General features: G+C 43.5%; 1 long non-coding RNA gene across 1 annotated transcript; it reads right to left on the reverse strand.

The window, feature by feature from the left end:
• Positions 1–9274: 9274 nt before the first annotated feature.
• Positions 9275–20544, reverse strand: LOC130310998 (uncharacterized). Its single transcript, XR_008859443.1, has 3 exons — positions 20525–20544; positions 10092–10184; positions 9275–9386 (listed from the first exon to the last, which is right to left on the reverse strand). It is a non-coding gene; the product is annotated as an uncharacterized LOC130310998 (long non-coding RNA).
• Between the last annotated feature and the right edge of the window lie 5138 nt (positions 20545–25682).

The raw sequence follows: 25682 nt of genomic DNA on the forward strand, positions 1-25682 counted from the left end.
TAGCTTTATTGGAATAGACAGTTGTCATCTCCTCATATGGTTAACCAATATACCCAATAGTCAGTTCCTTAAACTGCACAGGAATTGCACAGATTTGGTCCAATATGACAAGGAAGCAGAGACATTAAAGGATAAATTTATAGCAAAGGGATATGAAGAAGCACCTCTGGAGACCACACAGGCACAAATTCGAAAAATGGAGAGATCTATAATACTTAAAGAAAAACCCAACAATATAGAACAAAAAAAAAATCTAAATACCTATCATAACATAATTCAATAATCAAAGCTTTGCCTTTCAGAAAATAGTAAAGCACTATTGGAACATTCTGTGCAGCGATAATATATTGGGAGATATTCTACCAAAATTCTTCATTTGTATACATAAAAGCACCGACTGTTGGCATCAAAATTGCTCCCACTGTTAAATTAATAACAGCAAAAAATAGCAATAATTTTTTATCCATCAAAAAAGTTTTTTTCCCCATGTAAAACATGTAGTGCCTGCAAGGCTACAAAAAACACTAACCCAACTATGGAGGTGGAAAATGGGAATGATAAGACCAAATACAAAATTTGCAGCCATATCCATAGGGGTCATTTATGCCCTTATCTGCCTGTGTGCAAAAACATATATTGGCAGAATGAAGAGACCATTAGGAACTAGAATTAAATAACATATATACAATATACAACGGGGATTCGAGGGACACCCTTTATCAGCACACTATAAATGATTCCATCAACAATCAGTTATAGGATCCCGTTTTTTCGGCCTGGAAAAAATTGCCCCACACTGGCGAGGGGGAAATTTTATTGCACAATTATCCAGATCAGAAAGCAAATGGATTTTTAACCTAAATTCTATGGCCCCATTTGGTCTTAATGAAGAAATAGAACTGTTTGGCTTTTTATCCTAACAAAAACAGTGCAATAAATATCGTAGTACCCATATCTTTAACATGAAACTCCAGCGCTGAATCACATACAAATCAAGGGACTCACCTATCCAGGGGAGTAAACAAAGGGTTAAAAGTCAGATCCACGTCCTCCTATAAGTATAGGCCATCTCATCCACATCACGTATCCTAACGAAGGAAATTCGAAAGTTTCCGAAAAGAGTCGATAGTTTTGTGGACTCTCCGTGCCCCCATAGTGACGCCACTATCAGTTACTCACAACATCGAGTCACTTACCACGAGGACGGAAGCAGGTTGAGATGCTACCGGCCGGAGCGTTCTCCCGCTATCCCTGTTTTGAGGCCCATCACCCCAAAAAAGCGACGTCCCTGACTAGCAACGGACATCAGGCATCTATTTCTATTAGAAATGCTTTAATTCTACCTGAACCGGAGGAACCCCTCTCTTTTTTATTACCATTTGTAGCGCTGGAGTACCCTCCAAACGGGCCCACTGTGGAAGGACTTATCTTGTACTCCTAGAAAGTGCCGCAATCCAGTTACATTCTCCAATACTATGCCACATATTCTAATATAGGTACTTGCACTGCTATTATCCATTTTATTATTCACCATAACCACTTGCTTATTTGCTAACACAACTCTGTTGTGCTCATATTCCAGAGGACTGCTGCTCCAATTCAGAAATGTCTAAACTATTCATTTATAATCTTAATGATCCCGTAGAGTGAACGACAAACATAAAATATCAAATTCCAAAATTGAACATTTATGGTTGCATCGCATTCTTAAAGGGTACCTCATCAAAAAAACTTTTGATATATTATAGATTAATGTATGCAGAATACCTTTACAATTGCATGTTATTAAAAAATATGCTTCTTTCTATTTAATTTTCCACTTTTAAGAAATGACCACTAGGGGTCTCCCTACCAGTCCTGGCAGCAAGCATTTCAGACTCATGCTGGAGTCCTAAACACTACGAGCTGCCAGTCTGCTTTGTTCAAAGGAGAACACTCAGAGCTGCCAGCCTGCTTTGTTCACAGCCTGTTTGGCTGTGAACAAAGCAGGCTGGCAGCTCTGAGCGTTTAGGACTCCAGCATGAGTCAGAAATGCTTGCTGACAGGACTGATCATGAAAAATATGCTTCTTTCTATTGTATTTTTCCCGAACATGCTATTGGAAAGTTATTCAACATTCATTAATCTAAAATATATCAAAAGTTTAGTTGATGAGAGGTACCCTTTAATGTACGAAATGGGCTACCGATAAAATCTACAGATACAAAAAAAAATAAAAAATTAACCCACATACATCCCCGTATATGGAAATATAAGAACATTATAGGGGTCAGCATATGGCAGTTTTATGCATACTTCTGTAGTAGAATGAAAATGTATTTAAACATAATCATATGTAATAATTCAATACAATGTCTATTTCACTTTAATTCAGTAATATGTCTATTTCACAGTTTGCTTGGCTTTTGCAAACACTAGCTCATATGTAACAGATAGCATATAACCTTCCTTCCAGTGTAGCCTATCAAGATTTAACTTTGTTTTATTACTAATATTAGTGTTGTAAAAAAAATTGTGATGGCTGTACCAAGATACGTGCGGAACAACGCCTGATAATGTCCGATCAATAAATGTCAGGCTGACCATCTGGAAGGAAAGAGGAACAAATGATTACTCAACGCTTACGAGAAAAACAAGTCTATGAACTTAGCGCATGACAGACGGCATGATCGATAACATGGGTGGTAATTTATGTTAATGTTGAAGCCTTATAAACGCTTTAACAGAATAGATTTGGTAAACCTGCATGCATCATAACTTTATAATTAATTTGGCCGTGAATAGATAAGCACTGAATACCTGAGGAAGTCATTCTACTTCAGTTGGTGCCCAAACAGGGACCTCGAGTTCTGGTTCTGGAAGGCAACTCGCAACATACGAGGCATTGAGCCAACCAACCGTGGATGGCTACAGATGGGAGATTGATCACCTCCGCAGTACAGTAGGACAAAATTTTCTTGTAACCTTGCCAGTACGCCATCTCCCCCGCTTGGTTTGCCTTATGACTTAGCCAATTGCCTCACAGGCCACAAAAAGAAAGGTATAGTTTTTGCTCAAGGTCTATTTACTGGACCTGTCACAAGTGTCTGTTGCCTGGGTATGTGTGTTGAGGTGTGGGTGTGTGTACGTGCACTAATAACTGTTACTACAGATACTTCTGTTCGCCAAGGTATTAGTGGATTAGGTGCTAGACGCCAGAGGTCCAAAGGGTCTCCCTGGAGGCGGTCTTGAACGTACGTGTATACAGGGAAGTATAACACTGAGCCCCTCGGCCTAAAAGACATTCCTGTGACCCTCCCTTGAAACTGTGCATGTGTATGGACAGGCTCTCTGAGAGGTTGCATTCCAGGGAAAAATAATCCTTCCTCCAGGGTATCTGTGAGAGAAGGCATTATGGAATTTGGCAAGCCGCCAGGATATGTGCATGAGCACATAGGATAAGATCTGTCCTAGAAAGTATATTGTACATTGTTTGTATATGTCATGTCATAATTGTGTCTGTGGGTTAATGTTGGGAGTTTCAGATGGTGCTTGGAGATTGCTTAACGTTGCTGTCCCAGGTTATCCAATTGAATTATGACGTCACCCGGTTAGGCCAGGGTGAGAAGATTTTGTTACCTTTAGATGGAATTTGCATTTTCCAATAGGAGGTTGGAGACCGGGATTATGTTTGAAGGAGATAGAAAGTAGAGCAAGAGCAAAGGGCATTGAACCAGTTAGGTGACCCTGCCACCAAGAACAGCCAGAAGACTGAATTAGAAGAGCAGAACAGAGCAGCAGATTTGTTTGGACTCCCACTGGGAGAACCAAAAGTAAAGATGGGACAGAAACAGGTGAAGCCAGAAAAGGGAATTTTAGCACGTGATTTGGTGGGAGAGAAAGAGGGTGGAGAGAATTTTAAAAAAAGTTGGGAAAGTCCATGAAAATATGTGATATGCAACCTGTACTTGGTGGAAGGTTGAAACCAGAAGAGTGGCAGAAAGTTCTCAGAGAAAAGAATGGTTTAGTAGTTTATAATCTGTTGAAAGTGGCAGAAGCATGGTATAACACGACATGGTCAGCAAGAAATAGACCATGGAAATAAGAAAATGTGTATCATAACTGTTTTGATGCTGATAAAAAGTCCCCATATCCCATCAATGTATTTGGCCACCCACTGCCCTATGTTGGAGAACCAGGGTGGTGTGTTTTAATTGCGGTGCCCAGAATGCCCCCTGGGGAGATACGTGCCATGCTTGTAGTGCCCATAGGCCACACCCAGTCTCTTCCCCAGTAATGACTCAAAAATGCCTGCCCCTTTGTGTCCCATGGTATCAAACCCAGCTTTGCCCAGGGTGTCACCAACTTCCGGTTGCGGCCATGCTGCTACTCCCAGAACAACCTTAACCTCAACTTCTGTATCCAGAAATGGTGGCCATCTTGGTGCACCTGGAAGTATGGGTACTCCCATTTCCAGCTCCACCCCTAGTGGCCATCTTTCTGTACCCGAAAGGCCTACTCCCATGTATCCTGTGCTTAATCCTGATGGCTCCTATTATGTTCCACCCACTCCTATCCTTCCTCCTATGCAAATGTGGAGAATGAGGATCAGGAATCGGAGGAGAACAAGACCGGTGTAGCCACCGGAGGGTTAGAGTTAGCTGGAGTGGCAGATCAACTACTCAGAGCCACTCCATACAGAACCAGACCAAAGGCAACCACCCCCAGTGGGCAGCTACCCATTTACTCCAGGGGAAGCCCTTACAACAGGTGTTGAAGCACCTGTAGCACGCTCTAAGCGACAGGTAGATCTGATTACCCCCACCCACTTCTGCATGTCACCTTATGATCTTATGATTTTCAAGACAGATTGGCAGATCAAGCAACTAGCGTCCATGATGTTAGCCAAGACAACACTGAGTCTGTTGAGAAATACTATACAAATGTTATCCTCTGCCTTTGTAAATGGTCTGAAGGACCCAGTGAAAAAAAGGTCTTGTCCTCTCCCATACAGAATGCAGAGTGCAGAGTGCAGCCACTTGACACCCTACTCCTAGTGGCAAAAGGCATAGAGTCTAACCAAGCTCTCACCAGGAAGCCCGCCCCTCTCATGGTAACTAGGGATCAGCCCACCAACCATTCACCACCTGAACGCCATCAAAAACTAACTGTAAAAAACCTGGTCAACTTAAGTGACTGTAGATCACTAAAAAGAGCTGGATCCCCACAAGACCAATACCGGCAACCCACTGGCCCATTTGAACTAGGTACTCCTCAAATCAAGGGTAAAGATCCAACCAAGATCATATGGATCGGCTACCGTAGGATTTAGGCAAGCCTGTGTCTCACTCCCCTTCTATGGCAGTATCCTCAAACAACAATGATGGCCCTCTGGCTAAAGTGACACTACCCAAAGAAGGGCACCCTTTCTTCTAGATACAGGTGCAGACAGAATAAGGGCCCCAAGATCTGCCAACTAAATACTCTCTCAAAAATAGACGTTTCCTGTGTGGGGGTTAATGGAGTCCCTCCAAGCCAATCCTATTCCCAAACCCCTCCGCATAGCCAACAGATGTCCTTTCTAGACTCCAGGCCTCCATCAAATTTAGTAAGGATGGAACTGTATCCATCTCCTCCCCTCTGGAGACTAACGATTTCTCTGTTCCATCCCGATCATGTTGACTCTTCAGCAAACCCTTACCTGCACAATTCCATCAGAAGTACTTGTCCGTATCCCAACAAGCCTCTGGTCCACTGGTCCAGAAAATATTGGCAAACTTAGGGTTCCCCCTGTCATGGTCACTCTAAAGCCAGGAGCCACGCTGCCTAGAAAACCCCAGTACACACTTAAGATTGCCCAGAGGCTCTCTCTAAACCTGTCCAAACTATGGTCAACAATGGGGCTCTCACCCATACACCTCCCCCTGCAACACGCCCCTATTCCCAGTCAAGAAGACGACTGCCAACGGGGAACCTGAGAAGTTCAGGGTGGTTCAAGACCTCAGAGCCGTGAATGAAGTCACAGTACTGGAAACCCCTATTGTAACCTAATCCTCATACTCTGTCAAGGGTGGCCCCTACTGCTAAGTACTTCACTGTTGATCTAAGCAACGCATTCTTCAGATCCCAGTTGCTGGTATCCATTTGCCTTCACCCATGAAGGCCAACAATACACTTGGACTCATGTCCCAAGGGGCCCAAAACTCTCCTAGCCAATTTGCTAAAGCCATGACTCTCCTCCTATCCACCTGGCAAGAACAGAACTCATCCGTGGTGCTTATTAGCTACGTGGATGATCTTCTGTTATGTGCTTGTGGTGTCCTGGTACAGGACTTTGTCCTGTCCCTTGTCTAAGGTCCCCGCAGCTAGAGTCCCCTCATGTCCATAGGGCTCTCCTGTAGGGTTCACCCGTAGTCACCTCATATAAAATGTTATTTAGTGTACATAAATTAATGTACAGAAAATGTATAGGACCTTAGTGGTCACATGATAAGCATTTTATACATTATAACCGTGTAAGGACCTTTGGAGGTCTTGTGATGTGCCCAGAGTTCACTGGGTTCATAACTTACAGGTTTGCTGACAAATGAGCTTTGTCCAGACCCTTATTATATAAAGGGCTGTAGTCAATCAATTCACTCTCGAGACCTGTACATGAAAGCAAGCACATATCTCATCAGCATCAATTCAAGCTAGGCCCAAAGCCTAAGAACCTACAGCCAAAAAACGTGAGTTACTCAAAGCTCAAACTACTAAATCCTGTGTGACTACTATCAGCTCAAATATTCCAAAATAGCACAGTTGCTAGCATCAAAAGCTCATTGCTTCCAAGTCCCAGCAAACCTGTGAGGAACCTGTATCCCGATTCACTCTTGAAAAGACTTATATTCAATACCTGCAAGTAAAGTTTCTTCAGTTTACTTCATAAAATATGCTGTGGACATTCCGTTATTTCTCCCTGCAGTTTGTGGAACGGTTGGTGTCAGGAACATTACTATTGAGGAAACCTCACCCTGGCGTCACAACATTCAAGGGTTAATACCACCAGACCCCACATGCTGATGGCCTAGTGTGGTGAGTAGGTGGTGCAGGTAATAGTGTAGGGTACGTTGGTATTAACCCTCTGTTGTCGTGATGCCAGGATGCAGTTTCCTTAGGGTAATGGTCCTACTGCCAACCGTCCCAGAAACGGTAGGGAGAAATAATTGAATGTCCACAGCAGATATTGATGAAAACAGGAATAAACTTTACTGCATATTTTATGCAACTGCAGGTAACAAAACAGTCTTTGCATAGAGGACCGTAGTTCAGGTTCCTCACATGTTTGCTGGGACTTCTAAGTATAATGAGCTTTGATTTTCTAGCCACTGTGCTACTAGTTTGAAGATAATTCAGTTGCAGTAGTCACAGGATTTTAGTAGTTTTGAGCTGGAGGACTCACGGTTTAGTGGCTGCGGAAGATTAGGCTTCAGGCCTAGCTTGAATTGATGATGAGCTATGATATTAGTGCTGCTTGGTAGTCCGGAACTAAGTATTTAGTGGCAGCAGCCCCTTATATATTAAGGGGGTGGGACAAAGCTCATCTGATAGCCAAACCTGTCAGTCCTGACCTCTGGAACTCTGGGTATATCACATGACCCAAAGGTCCTTAAACCATAGCATAACAAATTAAAGGCACATGACCTCTAAGGTCCTATACAGAGGTATTCTATATTAAAGTATATACATTAAATATTACATTAAGAGGCGACTAGGGGTTAGCCCTTCAGGAGAGCCCATTAGCATGGAGGGACTCTGGCTGAGGGGACTCCAGACAAAAGGGATAGGACATGTCCTGTACCGGGACACCACACTAGCATCTGCAGAAAGACACTCAAAGTCTCCTCTGCTGTCTGGCAGATCAAGGCTACAAGGCCTCAAAACAGAAACTCCAGTGGTGTTCCACTTCAGTTGTCTTCCTTGGTCACTGCATCTCAAGGCACAAGACACCTTACTCAGGACAGGATTAAAGCCATACAGGCTATCCCTGTATCAACAAAGGTAGTTATAAAAGTTTTTTAACAGTACAATAGAAAATCTTAACTAAAAGCATTGGAATAGTATTGACCCTCAGAATAATGATACCCTGTCAGTATCTGCACTACGTAAAAACAAACCCCCACCCCACACACATTTGGCGGTGCAAAAAATAACACTTATGTCTTAAAAAGGAGAGGAGGGAAAAAAACATGAAAATTGTTGGTCCTTAAAAGGGTACTCTGTCCCTAGACATCTTATACCCTATCCAAAGGATAGGGGGATTAAATGTCTGCTCATGGGGGTCCTGCTGCTGGGGACCCCCGCGATCTGCCTGCGGCACCCAGCGTTCGTTTAGAGCATCGGGTGCAGCTCCGGAGGCTCGTGACGTCATGGCCGCACCCCACTCGACGTCACGGCCACGCCCCTCAATGAAAGTCTATGGGAAGGGGTGTGACAGCTGGCGTGACCTCTCCCATAGACTTTCATTGAGGGGGCATGGGCATGATGTCACGAGCGGGGCGTGAACGTGACACAACGAGCCTCCGCCCCGCATCGCCAGTCATCCGCCATGGAGGGAAGTTCGCTCAGTGCACCAGATGTCCGGGGAGCCACAGCAGAGATCACGGGGGTCCCCAGTGGTGAGACCCCTGCAATCAGACATCTTATCCCCTATCCTTATGGATAGGCGATAACATGTCTAAGGGTGGAGTACAATGTGTAGCTTTTTTTATTCTTTTATACTCACTTTATTACATACTCCTTAGCTATTCCTTTGCGGAGACGCTTTTGGAATATCCCAAGTTGGCTCAGGTAGATCCCTGCCGCACTATACGTCTCCTTGTCTCTGAAGACGAGTGATGTGGCATTAATAAGATATGACAAAGCGCTTCACGTTCTTGAGATAATTGAAGACTGTCTGATGAGTGTTTCCCATTTCCAGCAACTTGTCAAAGTAATCACATGACTTCTCAATGTTATAAATGAAATCTAGTGCTGGCTTTTCACTGTTGGTGAATAATAAGAATCGTGCTACATTCTCAACCTAAGATAATATGGGAAAAAAAAAAAAAAAAGATATTACGAAAAGGAAGAGACTGACCTTGTTATTTTCATGAAAATTTGGTTCTTACCTCTTGTTTATAACGCACTATTCTTAACGTATTTGAAAGGAATTTTTGGAAGCCAGCAAGGGGTTCTAATTCTACAGACTGCCTCTTATACATTCCTGCATCCGCCATCTTTTTCTTAACGGGTGGTTCCATTTATAATTGGGCTCAATTATCACAGTTTTGGTGTCCGTTACTTTGTGTTCTTTTTCTTTTGTCTCTGAACAACAAATCATGACGGCTTCTTGTTTTTTCTTTACAGCCTTATTTTGGAGTCGAGAGCTGTAAAAGAATTAGATTTATTATTACCCGTTTAGGAATATTTCAAATATACCGTGGAGTCATGGGTTCTGACTGGGTCAGAATGAAGCAGAGAGACACGAGTCTCCATTGTGACCCTGGCAGCCATGTTTAAGCAGATGCATGCAAAGATAAACTTTAAATACTAACTGATAAATACTATTTAACCCCTTAAGGACATGCACCGTAAGTGTACGGCACTGCATAGTGTCACTTAGCGCACAGCACGGCTGTGACACGAGCGCAGGAGATGCGCTCGCTTTATTCCCGGTGGCTGTCAGCAGCCCCGGATCTGCCGGTAATGGCGGACATCAGTGATCGCGCTGATGTCTCCCATTAACCCCTCAGATGCCATGATCAATACAGATCTCAGCATCTGCAGCAATTGGCTTATCTGATCACCCGCGGTACTGCCTATCTATCAGCAGGCACCCGCGTGCAAACACCATGTTGCCGATCACCGCAAATCAACAACCAATTCAGACCGCTTCCGGGTCAATTGGGTCTCTGGTGACCCGGAAAAAGGATGATTGGGGCTGTCCAAGACAGCCCCATTCACCCTTACCCAGCAGGAGTGAGGTGGCACGGGTGCCACCTCACGATCACATGATTGATCCTTTGGAACAACCGACCATTCACTGTTGGGTGGTGATCGGGGCGGAAATCGGGGCTGGCGGGGTCCCTTACCTTTCCCTGTCTGTATTTGGGTTCTTCTCTGGGGTTCTTGGTTTAGAATCCTTTATTTTCATCCGACGTTTCTTTTAGTGTCTTTTACTGTTGCTTGGAATAAAAAGAATTTAAAAATTTCATTAAAATAATACAATTGCTAAATTGGATTAAAGACAATACAAACCAAGTGACAAGAGGACAGTTGTAGATCATAAATCCACGGACACTAAGGAACATTACATTTTCCTGGCACCCAATATCGCACACCAGTTCGGCAACCTGATTGAATTCAATGGCGAGGCCCTTGGCCACAACTTTAACCAGGTTGTTTTTGGCTTCAGCAAATGTTGCCTTGATTTCCTCATCACTCCGGTCCTTCATGCATATTTTTCATAGATTCTTTTCTAGGGGCTTTTCTGTCTTATTACAAATGGGGCAGGTCAACGGGGTCCGGGGCCTTTGTATGAAACATTTAGAGGTGTTATTCAGCTATTAAAAAAGTGTCCCCTATTCACAGGATGGGGCCTGACTCTCCCTGCATAACACCCTGTCCCCCACCTTCTGAGATGTCGGCCCACTCAGACAATCACCAACAGAGGCGGGCTACCGCTGCAACTGGTGATTGGCTGAGCGGGCCACCTCAAAAAGGTGGACTCCAGAGAGTTTCACAGGGAGAGTCGGGCCAAGTTCTAGAGATAGGGGACACAATTTAAATAGCTGAATAACCCCTTAATCACTGAAGATAATTTTAAAATCCTGGAGAGGAGTCTCCTGCTCACTGAGCAAGTACTCTCTGGGGTAGAGGTGGGGGAGGATAGTGGGACGGAGGTGCAGGACAATCAGGCAGTTAGCTGGGTTACAGAAAACGAGGTAGAGGGAAAAGGGTCAGGGAGGCTAGTCCTGAACTGGCACACACCAACAAGTTTGCTCAGTTGGCAGATGCCCTTTCAGAGCTAGGAGAACTCTGCCTCTGACCGCCGGGGGGAGGGGGGGTCTGCTCCAGGAAGGAGGGAGGGAGGAGTGCAGGGCAGGCCAGTCAGGTACTTGTAGTGGGGGACTCAATTATTAGGAGGACAGACTGGGCAATCTGTCACAAAGACCGGGATCGCCGAACAGTGTGTAGTCTTCCTGGTGCTCGAGTTCGGCACATCGTGGATCGGGTTGACAGGTTGCTGGGTGGGGCTGGAGAGGACCCAGCAGTCATGGTACATATTGGCACCAATCACAAAGTAAGAGGTAGGTTGAGTGTCCTTAAAAAGGATTTCAGGGACTTAGGCTGCAAGCTTAAGGCAAGGACCTCCAAGGTAATTTCTGAAATATTACCTGTACCACGAGCCACACCAGAGAGGCAGTAGGATATTAGGGAGGTGAATAAGTGGCTCAGAAGCTGTGTAGGAAGGAGGGGTTTGGGTTCATGGAGAACTGGGCTGACTTCGCTGTAGGATACCGGCTCTACCGTAGGGACGGGCTGCACCTCAATGGGGAGGGTGCAGCTGTGCTTGGGGAGAAGATGGATAGAAGGGTGGAGGAGTGTTTAAACTAGGGACTGGGGGTGGGGGGGGAGGGAACCTACAACACAGAGGGGGAAATTCATGTACCTGGGGGTGGAGCGGAGGGAGGGGGTTAGAATAGTTAATAGGGATAGGAGTCATATGGGAAAAAAAAACAAAAAAACGACAAAACATTGAATTGCCTGTTGACTAATGCCAGAAGTCTGACCAATAAAACTGACGAACTGGAGTTGAACATTTCTGAGGAGGATTATGATATAGCGGGTATAACAGAGACTTTGTTGGATGATAGCTGTGACTGGGCGGTCAACATACAGGGATATAGTCTATTGAGGAAGGATCGGACAAAACGGAAAGGGGGGAGGAGTTAGTCTTTATGTAAAGTCCAGTCTGAAGGCCGCACTGCGGGAGGATACATGGTAGGGATATGATAATGTGGATTAATTATGGGTAGAAATATATTGAGATAAGAATCAAAAAAATTCTAATAGGGGTTTGCTATAAGCCATCAAACATTATGAAAGAGGCAAAAGATCAATTCAGGGATGTGGAAATCCTATCGCCCGACACCATGGACATGTAGTTCCGGGCAGGTGAATTTTTCATAGATTTAGCCCTGTATTGGGCAAGCAGGGTCGGACCGACTTGCCCCCTTTTTTTTATTTTTTATTATAAATAATGCCGGTGTGAGGTGCAGGAGCAGATGCAGACTTGCATGGGATGCAAGTCTGCACCTCACACTGGCACTCCGGGTGTATTGAGTGGGCTCCTGACTCATGCCCGCTCCATCCTCTGTGGCCCCTGGACGATTTCAGTAGCTGGGGGCTGCCACTAATAGCTCAGCATGCTGCATGATCTGAAGGTTGTCTAAAGGGATCTTTTAACAATCCCTGGTGGTCTAGTGGGGTGGATCGCCCCCCCCCCCCCCCTGCAGCGTGATCGCAGAGGGCGGGGGGGGGGGGGGGCTTACCTCTGCATTCATGGCTGCCCCCGTGGATCTGCATTCAACAAAATGAGCACAGATCAATGGAGTCCAATAGAAATGCATTGATCTGTATGAGGAATCTAAAATGATTCCTCCTAAAGAAGTGTATTTAAAAAAAAAAGTTTAATAAAAGGTTTAAAAACATGAACCCCTTCCAAGTTCTTAGTACCCCCCTTTCCCATATAAAAATGTGTAAACCTAAAAATAAACATCTGGTATTGGTGCTTGCATAATTGTCCGAACTATTAAAAAAAATAACATTTTATATCCCGTACAGTAAATAGCATCAACGTAAAAAAAAATGTTATAACATCAAAGCCCAGAAAAAATGAAGTAATAAAAGTGTTCAAAAAGTCTGACCAATACCAAATTGGTACCGATACAAACAGTATATTATGGCCCAAAAAAATAGCCCTCATACAGCCCAGTACATGGACAAAAATTTCTCTAGGGATCAGGAATAAAAAAAAAAAAAAAAAATCATTAAAACATGAACGAAACAAATTTGATATTTGTGTAATCAGGCGGACCTAAAGTATCCAAACATGTAAGTTTGACCACAAGGTGAATGGCAAAAAAAAGAAAACCCCCATTTTTTGTCAATTTCACCTCACAAATAAATATTTGTTTCAGAGCATAAGCTATGGAAAAATGAAAGGTGTCATTACAAATAGAAATGAGCGAACTTACAGTAAATTTGAGTCTTCACGAACTTCTCGGCTCGGCATTTGATGACTTATCCTGCATAAATTAGTTCAACTTTCAGGTACTCCCGTGGGCTGGAAAAGGTGGATACAGTCCTTGGATACTCTTTCCTAGGACTGTATCCACCTTTTTCAGCCCACCGGAGCACCTGAAAGCTGAACTAATTTATGCAGGATAAGTTATCAACTGCCGAGCCGAGAAGTTCGTGACGAATCGAATTTACTGTAAGTTCGCTCATCTCTAATTACTAAGTATACTTAGCCCCACAAAAAAACAAGCCTCATATGGGTCTGTAGATGGAAAAATAAGAGTTATGGCTGTTATAGGGTGAGAAGGAAAAACGTAAGTGCAGAAACTAATAAAGACCTTATTTACAGACTATTTTGGTTGAAATTATTTGATCTACCAGGACAAATGTATTTTCTTGAGGGACAAGTAGATTGTGCTCCGCTTTAGTCCCTTGGACAATTTTATTTATTTATTTATTTATTTTTTTTTCCCCCCACACCCCTGCAATTACTGAGGCAAATAAACAAGGCAGCAAATAATGATGTGAATAATGGGGGTCTTTAGTTATCCTGATATAAACTGGGAGACTGAGACCTGTGAACCACATAAAGGAAACAGGTTTCTGACTATAGCTAAAGACAATTATCTGTCCCAAATGGTTCAGGGCCCGACCAGAGGGGGCGCCCTACTAGACTTAATGTTAACCCAAAGACCTGACAGTAACTAATGTACAAGTAGAAGGACACCTAGGAAATAGTGATCATAATAAAATACATTATAACTTGTTCTTCAATAAGGGAATCTCTTGAGGGGCCACAAAAACAATGAACTTTAGGAAGGCAAAGTTTGATCTACTCAGAGAAGCCCTTAATATAAAATGGGATAATGTCCTCAAAAACATGAATGCTGACACTAAATGGGAGTCTTAAAAATATCGTAAAATTCTCACTGAAAGATGTATACACCTTATGGGAATAAAAGGGTCAGAAATAAAAGAAAACCAATATGGATGAATAAGAACGTTAAAGGGGTTCTCCGCCATAAGGTGATTTTAGTATGTACCTGGCTGGCACTAATGGACATGTTTAGGAAGGATCTGTGCTTGTCTTGGGGCTAAATGGCTATGTTCTGAGATTACCATAACACTGTGGCTAGCTTTTTGTGAATTGGCAGTTCCCGTTTGGCTTTTTTATTTTTCTTACTACAAATCCCACAATTCCATTTTCCTCCCTCCCACACCCATTGAAACATGAATGAACTGCAGACCTGTGGTTTTCAATCAGGGTGCCTACAGCTGTTGCATTAGTTGCAGATTGATCCCTCCATCCATCAGATGACTAGTTCACTAAAGTGCAGTTTTTTCCCTCAAATTTACCATTTTTACAAATGGTAATGGGATAAAATTCCCCAAAAATTTGTAACCTCATCTCTTCTGAGTATGGAAATACCCCATGTTAGGACATTAAATGCTCTGCGGGCGAACTATAATGCTCAGAAGAGGAGGAGTCACATTTGGCAAGCAAATTTTGCCAAAAATGTTTCTGGGGGGCATGTCACATTTAGGAAGCCCCTATGGTGCCAGGACAGCAAAAAAACAACCCACATAACATACCATTTTGGAAACTACACCCCTCAAGGAACATAACAAGGGGTACAGTGAGCCTTAACACCTCACAGGTGTTTTACAAATGTGTTAAAGTTTGATGTGTAAATGAAAAAAAAAAAAAACATTTTTTTCACAAAAATTTTACATTTTTACAAGGGGTAATAGGAGAAAATGACCCCCCAAATTTGGAAAAAATAATGAGTATGGAAATACCCCATGTGTGGACGTCAAGTGCTCTGCTGGCAAACTACAATGCTCAGATGAGAAGGAGCGCCATTGAGCTTTTGGAAAGAGAATTTGTTTGGAATGGAAGTCAGGGACCATGTGCATTTACAAAGCCCCCCGTGATGCCAGAACACTGGACCACTGGATCAGACACCTGTGGGGCATAAATGCTCACTGTACACATTACGTGAGGGGTGTAGTTTCCAAAATGGGGTCACATGTGGGGGGGGGGTCCATTGTCCTAACACTATGGGGGCTTTGTAAACGCACATGGCCTTCAATTCCGGACAGATTTTCTCTTCAAAAGCCCAATGGCGCTCCTTTTCTGAGCATTGTAGTTCGCCCGCAGAGCACTTTAGATCCACATATGGGATATGTTCTTACTCAGAAGAAATGGGGTTACAAATTTTGAGGGGCTTTATTTTCCTAAAAATAACACCTAAAAATTTTAGAGTAACACCAGCATTTTCGTAAAAAATAAAAAAATCTAATTTTCCCATCCAACTTTAATGAAAATTCGTCAAACACCTGTGGGGTGTTAAGGCTCACTATAACCCTTGTTACATTCCGTGAGGGGTGTAGTTTCCAAAATGGGGTCACATGTTAGATTAATTTTTTTGCGTTTATGTCAGAACCGCTGTAAAATCAGCCACCCCTGTGCCTCAAATGTACATAGTGTGCTCACACTCCTGAGCCTTGTTGTGCGCCCGCAGAGCATTTTACGCCCACATATGCGGGCATTTCTTTACACAGGAGAAATTGCGTTACAAATTTTGTGGGTCTTTTTCCCCCTTTTACTGCTTGTGAAAATAAAACGTATGGGGTAACACCAGCCTGTTAAAATAAAAAAAATTCGCACCAACAGGCTGGTGTTGCCCCATACTTTTCCTTTTCATAAATGGGTAAAAGGAGAAAGCCCCCCCAAAATTTGTAGTGCAATTTCTCCCTAGTACGGAAATACCCCATATGTGGCCCTGAACAGTTTCCTTGAAATACGACAGTGCTCCGGAGTGAGAGCCCCATGAGCATTTGAGAACTAAATCAGGGAGTGAATTGGGGTGGACATAGGGGTATTCTACTCCAGTGATTTCCAAACAGGGTGCCTCCAGCTGTTGCTAAACAATGCCTTGACATTCAGTGGCTGTCCGGAAATGCCGGGAGTTGTTTTGCAACAGCTGGAGGCTCCATTTTGGAAACACTGCCGTAAAATACATTTTTTATTGGGGGGGGGGGGGCAGTATAAGTGGGTGCATATGTAGTGTTTTACCCTTTATTATGTGTTCGTGTAGTGCTTTTAGGGTACACTCGCACTGGCAGAGATTTACAGTGAGTTTCCCGCTAGGAGTTTGCACTGCGGGCAAAAATTTGCCACAGCACAAACTTCAAGCAGGAAACTTACTGTAAACTCACCTGTGTGAATGTAACCTCCAGCTGTTGCAAAACTACAACTCCCAGCATGTACTGACAGACAGTGCATGCTGGGAGTTGTACTTTTGCAACAGCTGGAGGCACACTGGTTGGAAAACCTTCAGTTAGGTTCTGTTACCTAACTAAGAATTTTCCAACCAGTGTGTCTCCAGCGGTTCCAAAACTACAACTCCCAGCATGTACTGATTGCCGAAGGGCATTGTCAGGCCCATGGCCTGATTATTAAACTCCTATATGTGTATTATAATTATAACCGTGTGATGTATTATCCAAGCCATGAGCGAGAGGTCATTCAGACTGTGGGTTTGTGTATTGCATTTTATTGGGGGTCTGGCTGTTTGTTTACATCTCCTTTGAAGTCAAAGGCTTTTTTGGAGCAGCAGGATGTAAGGTGCACTCCCATCATATAATCTCACTGATAAGGGGGCCAGGAAGAGAGAAGTGGGATCAGAGGGGAGGGGGGAATGGAGTCTCCCTCCCAAGAAAGCAGATATGATATTTAAACAATGCTAGACTAAAAGTTGGTTGTTAAAGGCTGTGCAACAAGCCGACAAGACCCTCCTAAGAACAGCTGGAACTCACTCTCATGGACTGCTATATCCTCATGCTGTAAGAAAGTCATCTTTTGTTTTCTGAACTTGCCTTGCTAAACTTTCATATTTTTGTAACTATGTCATTTGTTTATTTTTATGCATAGCACTGATACCTTTTATCAGATTAAATGTTTAATCGGCTCTGGTCTTTGATCTCTAAATATATGAGCTCACCTTTCTGAAGGCAGCTCTGGTGGAAACACGTTTATCTAAGGGTTAATTTGGCCACTTGCTGGGACTAGTAGTGGATACCCAGAGGTCTGGCGGCTTTAACCCTTGCACCATCACACACACTAATGTCTTGGCTGGACCGATAGGGTGTGTTCGTGACAGACATGATGAGAGATGTAGTTATGCAACAGCTGGAGGTACGAAACTACAATTCCCAGCATGCCGAGACAGCTGTTTGCTGTTTAGGCATGCTGGGATTTGCAGTTTTGCAACATCTGAAGAGCTACAGTTTAGAGACCACTGCACTGTAATCTCCAAACTGTGGCCCTCCAGATGTGGCAAAACTACAAATCCCAGCATGCCCAGACAGCAAACAGCTGTGTTGGCATGCTGGGAGTCATAATTTTGCAACATCTGGAGGGCTACAGTTTAGAGACCACTGTGGTCTCAAACTGTAGCCCTCCAGATGTTGCTAGGCAACTCACCGGCTTCTGTAGGATCCAAAGAGCCAGCCACACGTCATCGCCGCCCGCCGATCATTGCAGCCGATAATCTCCTCCGCTGCCACCAGATGGGTAAGTGGACTTCGGCGCCGGTCCTCCTTGGTTTCCCCATTCTTTCCCGCCTATTGTTGGTGGGCAGAACGGGGAAACCGAATGTTAACCCCCGCCCCCGATCTGCTATTGGCCGTCTCGTTTATATGACCAATAGCAGGGATAGGAGGGGTGGCACCCCTGCCACCTCACTCCTATCCCTTCGGGGGGGGGGGGGGGTGGAGAATCATGGGTGTCTTGGACAACCCCAATCCCCTTACTTTCCAGGTCACCATAGACCCATATGACCCAGAATTGCGCAAATTGCCTGTGTGAACTCACCGATTTGCGGCGATCGCCGACATGGCGGGTCTGATGACAACCCCCCCCCCCTGGGCATTTGCGCAGGGTGCCTGCTGATCAATATCAGCAGTCACCCCGATCCGAAATTCGCACGGACGTACATGTACGTCATGGGTCCTTAACTACCAGGGTCCCATAACATACCGGTATGACATGGGTCCTGAACAGGTTAAGGGGGCAATAAAAGACAAAAATAAATTTAAACTACTAAAACAGGTCGACAGCGAAGCATTAAAAAGCTAGAGAGAAAAAAAAAATGATGAAAGCTGCAAAAATAGACAGAATGACTCATTGCCAAAGAGTAAAACTAACCCCAAAATGTTCTTTAACTATATAAATAGCAAAAAAAAAGTTAACATAAAAAAAAAAAGTGTAGGCCCTTTAAAAAATGATGAGGAAGAAATTATAGACTGAGATCAGGAAAAAGCTAATATATTTAACAAATTCTTCTCCACTGTATTCACAGAGGAAAATTAAATGCTAAGTGAAATACAGCGAGATGAGGTAAACTCCCCAGTACAGGTCACCTGTCTAACCCAGGAAGAAGTACAGTGCCACCTACAAAAAAAAAATAATAATCAAAATAGACAAATTGCCAGGTCCAGATGGCATTCACCCCCGTGTTCTAATGGAATGAAAAATAGGGGTCTGCCTATTACATTACTAATATTCAGGGACTCTACAGTGACCGGGAAGGTTCCCCCAAGACTGGCGCATGGCAAATGTGGTGCCAATATTTAAAAAAGGGGCCAAAAGGTGACCCAGGGAATTATAGACCTGTTAGTTTAACCTCCGTTGTATGTAAATTGTTTGAGGGTTTTCTAAGAGATTCTATTTGGGAGTATCTTGATAAAAATAAATGTATGACCCCATATCAGCATGGCTTTATGAGGGATCGGTCCTGTCAAACTAACCTGATCAGCTTTTATGAGGAGGTGAGCTCCAGACTGGACCAGGGGCAATGGTTGCATGTTGTATATCTGGATTTTTCCAAAACATTTGATACGGTGCCACATAAAAGGCTGGTGCATAAAATAAGAAGAATGGGGCTGGGGGAGAATGTGTGTAAGTGGGTAAGTAACTGGCTCAGTGATAGCAAACAGAGGGTGGTTATTAATGGTACTTATTCTGATTGGGGGACTTACTAGTAGGGACCACAGGGGTCAGTCTTGTGTCCTGTCCTATTTAATATATTCATTAAGGACCTTGTAGAGGGGTGTGAATAGTAGAGTAGCAATCTTTGCAGATGATACTAAGCTCTGTAAAGCGGTAAACACAAAAGAGGACAGTGCACTGTTACAAATGGAACTGGATAGGTTGTAGGTTTGGGCTAGAAAGTGGCAGATGAGGTTCAACACTGATAAATGTAAGGTAATTCACATGGGGAAGAAAAATCTGGGCTGGGATTATGTGTTAAATGGGAGAACACTTGGGACGACTGACATGGAAAAGGACTTGGGCGTTTTAGTTAACAGTAAATTTAGCTGTAGTGACCAGTGTCGGGCAGCTGCTGGCAAGGCAAATAAAATCATGGGGTGCATCAATAGGGGCATAGATGCCCACGACAAGGAAATAATTCTACCGCTGTACAAATCACTAGTCAGACCACACATAGAATGATGTGTACAGTATTGGGCACCAGTGTACAAGAAAGATATAGTGGAGCTGGAGAGGGTTCAAAGACGAGCAATCAGAGTAATATGGGGAATGGGAGGACTACAGTACCCAGAAAGATTATCAGAATTAGGGTTATTTAGTTTAGAAAAAAGCAGCCTTAGGGGCGATCTAATACCTCCGTATTAATATATCAGGGGCCGTACAGACATCTCTCACATGACCTATTTATACCCAGGACTATATCTATAACAAGGGGGCATCCTCTACGTCTAGAGGAAAGCAGGTTTATACACCAGCACAGATGGGGGTTCTTTACTGTAAGAGCAGTGAGACTGGAATTCTCTGCCTGAGGAGGTGGCCATGGTGAACTCTGTAAAAAAAAAAAAAAGAGTTCAAAAAGGGTCTGGATGCATTTTTGGAGAACAACATTATTGCTGGTTATGTATAATAGATTTATAGGGACAGAAGGTTGATCCAGGGATTTATTCTGATGCCATATTTTGAGTCTGGAATTTTTACCTCTAGTATGAGGGTTTTTGCCTTCCTGTGGATCGGATCAACTCAGTATGGACTCAGAGTTATAGGTTGAACTTAATGGACTCTGGTCTTTTTTTCAACCGTATGAACTATGTTACTATGTTACTATGACTGTTAGTAACAATATAAAATATAATGTGAAATAATGAGAAAACCAAAAATACTTACATTTTGAATTTTAGTTTCACGATAAGTTGCTTACACCTGTAATATACAAAATCTAAAGTTAAATCTTTCAAATAAGTCTGGTTACATATCAAGTAAAACTTCAAGTAAATACCCCTTTAAGTAAAAACCTTAAAGGGGTACTCCGCCACTAGACCTCTTATTACCTACCCAAAGGAAAGGGGATAAGATGTCTGATCGCGGGGGTCCCGCCATTGGGCACCCGGCGTTCATTTAGAGCATTGTGTGCAACGCCGGAGGATCGTGACCTCACGTTCGCGCCCCGTTCATGATGTCACGGCCACACCTCCTCAATGCAAGTCTATGGGAGGGGGCGTGATGACCATCATGCCCACTTCCATAGACTTGCATTGAGGGGGCATGGCCATGACATCGACAGTCATCCGGCAAGGAGTGAAGTTCACTTTGTGCACCGGATGTCTGGGGTGCCGCAGCAGGACCCTACGATCAGACATCTTATCCCCTGTTCTTTGAATAGGGTATAAGATGTCTAGGGGCGGAGAACCCCTTTAAGCATACTTGTCAAATGACACACAAAAAAAATGCTTCTATATGTTACTCACTAGGTCATGCAGATATTTTACAAGTTTTTTCTTCTACATCTATAGCGTTTGTATTTGCCTCACAAACCCTCTGTTCTGCTGCTCACTCATACCGACATCCACTGCTCAGGAAGGGATGTGTCCGAGGCAAGAATTGAGCCCACCCTCACTCATGCCTTTGCTTACTCCCTCCATTCCCAATCGGGGTTCCGTTGAAAACTGCCGGGGGTTACGCTGGCTCCAACAGGTGCAGGGAAGGGAACACAGCGCCGGGAGGGATTGAATGCAATGGGGATAGTGCACCGGATTGTTCCCAGCCTCCCAGATTGTTCACGGCCTGCCTGATTTTACCTGGCCCCCCCACAGAAGGACGGCTCAGCTCAGTATAATAAAGGTAGTGCTCCCTCTCCCCTCTGTCGCTCCTCTGTTACCCTTGTCCACTTTCCTGTCATCCATGTTCACCACCCCCACAATGTCCAACTCCCACAATTCACCCCTCTGTCCCTTTGTCACCCCTGTCCACACCTCTAACCCCTACACCCCCCCCCCCCGGTCACCCATGTACACCCCTCTGTAACCACTTTACACCCCTGTATTCTTCCTAAAAGGGGAATCTGGAGGCTGATGCTGGTAAAGTGTGGAGCCTAATAGGTTTGTTTTGCAGGTTTAAAGGGGGTATTCCTGGCAAAGACCTTTTTTTATATATCAACTGGCTCTGGAAAGTTAAAACAGATTTGTAAATTACTTCTATAAAAAAAATCTTAATCCTTGCAATAGTTATTAGCTTCTGAAGTTTTCTGTAACTGCTCAATGATGATATCACGTCACGGGAGCTGTGCATGATGGGAGAATATCCCTTGCATGATGGGAGAATATCCCCATAGGAGCTGGACAGCTCCTGGGACATGAGTCATTAGAAAGCAGTTAGACAGAAAACAGCAACTCAACTTCAAAAGCTAATAACTATTGGAAGGATTGCGTTTTTTTAATAGAAGTAATTTACAAATCTGTTTAACTTTCTGGAGCCAGTTGATATATGAAAAAAAATGTTTTGCCTGGAATACCCCTTTAACTGTGAAGTATTGTGGCTGGAAGAAATTGACGGCGCAGACCAGATGGAAGAGAAGGAAACGACGCGCGAAGATGTGACGTGCGAGTTGCTGTATAAAGCAGCACTGTAATCTACATACCCACTGAAATTGATGTTGTACTTTGCATTGGCTTTTTTGCTAATCAACTTTGACACCGCGCAAAAGAACATTTTTTGCAAGGGTTCCCCAAGCCGAAAAAGGTTGAAAAAAAAGTTAGCTGAGTTTTTCTTCTTTTTTTTTTGGGGGGGTTACACTACAGTAAAACTGACTTTTCTGTGGGTAAGTCAATGCAATTAAATTGATACCCTTGGTTATATAGTTCTTCTGTAGTCAGCTTTTTTTTTTAACAATGAAAGCTCTTCTGACCCTATAACCTCTTTTTTTTATATAACAGTACTATTTTTATTTCGACCTTCAAATATATACATACACACAGGGTGGGCCATTTACATGGATACACCTTAATAAAATGGGAATGGTTGGTGATATTAACTTCCCGTTTGTGGCACATTAGTATATGTGACTTCAAAATGGCCGCCATAGTCATGGTCAAAATGGCCACCATGGTCATGGTCACCACCCATCTTGAAAAGTTCCCCCCTCACATATACTAATGTGCCACAAACAGGAAGTTAATATCACCAACCATTCCCATTTTATTAAGGTGTATCCATATAAATGCCCCACCGTGAGATTAGAGATTAGAATATTTATTTGGTATGGCCGCAAACAATTAGAATTTAAAATGTATTATTGTGAACGGTGTAAATAAAAAAATAAATAAGAAAGCCAGAATTGCTGATTTTTGGTCACACTAAAAATTATACACACATTTTTTAAAATAAAATTAATAGTATTTTTACACACTTTAAGTCCCCATAAATTGCATTTAGTGTAGAATAGTACGTACAATGATATCGGTGCTCTGTTACTACAGTCTGTCATAGGCAGACTATATGAGAGGAATGATGATGCTGTGGCATGGAGGTAAGAAGCAAAGCTCTTGCTGCCATATAGCTCATCAGACCCCTGGGATAGCACTGCAGGGGGTCCAATGAGCACCTTCACTGCACAGATACCTTCATTTTCCTCCTTTAGATGCAGTGATCACCGATGTCAGCCATTGACTGATGTCAGCTGCTGATAACAGGGAGGGGTGTTGGTGGGGGAGTGACAGAGTGAAGCTCCACATTAGCATATACAGAGGAATGGGGATTACCAAAGAATGGAGGCACAGAGCAAAGAAAGGTAAGTATCAGTGTCACCCCAACTACAGACTTGTACCAACTGGTTAGTGTGGGAAGTGACTGGAGAATAAGACAACGTAACAGTAGAATAGTCACTACAGCCCAGAAGGTGACTGGGGTATAAGCTTTAATATAACAGAATAGTGAGTGCAGCTCTGGAGGTTTCAGAGGTAGAAGCTATAATATACCTGCAGAATAGGGAGTGTACTTTTGAGGGATAAGACATGATGTAACCCTAGTATAGTGACTACAGCTCTGGAGGTGACTGGGGCATAAGCTAAAATATAAAAGCAAAATAGTGACTGCAGCTCTGGAGGTGACTGGAGAATAAGAGATGATGTAACAGCAAAATAGTGATTGCAGCCTTGAAGGTGGCTGGGATATAAGACATAATATAGCAGTCACATTTTAACTGCAGCTCTGAAGGTTGCTGGATGATATGACATGATGTTACAGTAGAATATTGACTTCAGCTCTGGAGGTGACTGGAGTATAAGATAATATAACAGCAGAATAGCAGATCTGGAGCAGACTGGGATGTAAGATATATGACAACAGAACAGTGAGTGCAGCAATGGAGGTGACTGGGGGATATGACATGATGTTACAGCAGAATAGTGACTGCAGCTCTGGAGGTTGTTGGGGTAGGAGATAAGCCACACAAATAAACAGCCACACAGCCACCATTTGTATTTTGATCTACTTGCTTCTCAACATAATTTAAAAAAATGAACAGGTTTAGTATACATTTTGATCAAAAGGTACAAGCCCACTCACCACGTCAAAGCCACCTAATCAGAGTAGGTCCCTAACCTTACACTGGCGTAGCACCAGGCAGCAGCCTCCAAGGAACCATGCCCACAAATGGAACCACCCAGTGGCCAGGCAGCCCCACTACTGCCCAACCAAGCCCCTGGCTTTGGGCAGCATCACAAGAATGGCTGCCACAGAGATCCAAACCAGAACACTTACCATGTGCTCCCTGCCAGAGAGCTGGGAGAATGTAAGGAGGAAACCATATGCAGTCTCCTGCTAATTAAACCCGCCTGGGCCGAATAGGTGGAGTGGAGTGCTGGCCATGGAAGAAGGGAGAGACTATAAATGTGCAGCACAAAGAGAAACACAGCTGCACATCCTCTGTTTGTAATTTGATCTAATTGCTTCTCAGCATACTTTTAAAAAACTAGCAGGTTGTTAGTATATATTTTGTTCAAAAAGTAAGATAATAATTTAAGATATAACAGCAGAATAATGACTGCAGCTCTGGAGGTGACTAGGGAATAAGATAATAGCGGAATAGTGACTACAGTTGTGGAAGAGACTGAAGGATAAGACATTATATAACAGCAGAATTGTGACTGCAGCTCTGGAGACTACTGGGGTACAAGATATAATATAACAGCAGAATAGTGACTACAGCTCTAGAGGTGACTAAGGGATAAGACATGATATTGCAGCAGAATACTGACTGCAGCTCTTGAGTAGTGATGAGCGGCAGAGGCCATATTCGAATTCGCAATTTTTTGCAAATATTTGGACGAATGTTCGTCATATATTCGCAAAATTTGCATATTCGTTATATTTGTTATTTTGCGCATATGTGCAAATATGCACATATTCGCGAATATTGCGCCCTCACTTCTTTAATGGTATAGGGCACTATGCCTAGTGCATTAACTCTGTTTTTTTGCCTATTGAAATCAATAGGCCCATTGTGGTCTATGGGGATCTCATGGCATGTAAAACAGTAAGATAAGCAGGACTGTTGTGGCAGCACAGTGGATGGGAGACCACCATGTGTTTGAGTCCTGGGGTGGGACAGAGTGTTATAGTGTTGTTGTTTAACTTTACTTTCCTGGAAAAGCTGCTGAGTTGCCCAGAGCAACCAATTAGATTGCTTCTTTCAGTTTTCACAGGGCCTCTGCAAAATGAAGGAAGCGATCTGATTGGTTGCTATGGGCAACTCAGAAACTTTTCCTCTGGACATGTTTTGATAAATCCCCCTCTATGGGGAAGATCAAAACCAGTGTAGGGGAAGAGTTGTGCAGTTGCCCATAGCAACCAATCAGATCGCTTCTTTCATTTCACAGAGGCCTTGTGAAACTCTGCAGCTTTTCCAGGAAAGTGAAGTTAAACCACAACACTAACACTCTGTCCCACCCCAGGACTCAAACACATGGTGGTCTCCCATCCACTGTGCTGCCACGACGGTCCTGCTCATCTTACTGTTTTACATGCCATGAGATCCCCATAGACCACA

Source organism: Hyla sarda, unplaced genomic scaffold (assembly GCF_029499605.1).
Source record: "Hyla sarda isolate aHylSar1 unplaced genomic scaffold, aHylSar1.hap1 scaffold_1617, whole genome shotgun sequence".
Lineage (NCBI taxonomy): Eukaryota > Metazoa > Chordata > Amphibia > Anura > Hylidae > Hyla > Hyla sarda.